The sequence below is a fragment of the Mastomys coucha genome, chromosome X (genome assembly GCF_008632895.1).
Source record: "Mastomys coucha isolate ucsf_1 chromosome X, UCSF_Mcou_1, whole genome shotgun sequence".
Lineage (NCBI taxonomy): Eukaryota > Metazoa > Chordata > Mammalia > Rodentia > Muridae > Mastomys > Mastomys coucha.
This window is the reverse complement of record NC_045030.1, coordinates 123,333,752-123,334,113: the sequence shown is the minus strand read 5'-3', so window position 1 is coordinate 123,334,113 and position 362 is coordinate 123,333,752.

Sequence of the window (362 nt, the reverse complement as noted above, 5' to 3'; positions counted from 1 at the left end):
TGTGTGTAAGTCAGTTAAAGGACAAGTTTTAGGAGTTGGTTTTCTCTTTCCACCAGGGATAGAATTCATGTCCTCTGGTGTGTCTGACAAATGCTTTTATCCCTTTGCCCCATAGTGTACTCCTCTTTGTAAAGATTTATATTTGACTCTTCCTTTCCCCCATTTCTCTCTGTGCTGAAATCTGACCTAGGGTCTTGTACATGGAAGAAAAGTGCTCTACCACTCACATCCATCTCACATTTGTTGCTTTGTTTGGTTTTTCTTTTATTAAAAATAGATTTTTTTTTCATATTCTATTACAGTTTTCCCTCCATCTATTCTGCCCAGTGTCTCTCCACTTCCCATTCCATCCAGATCCACCT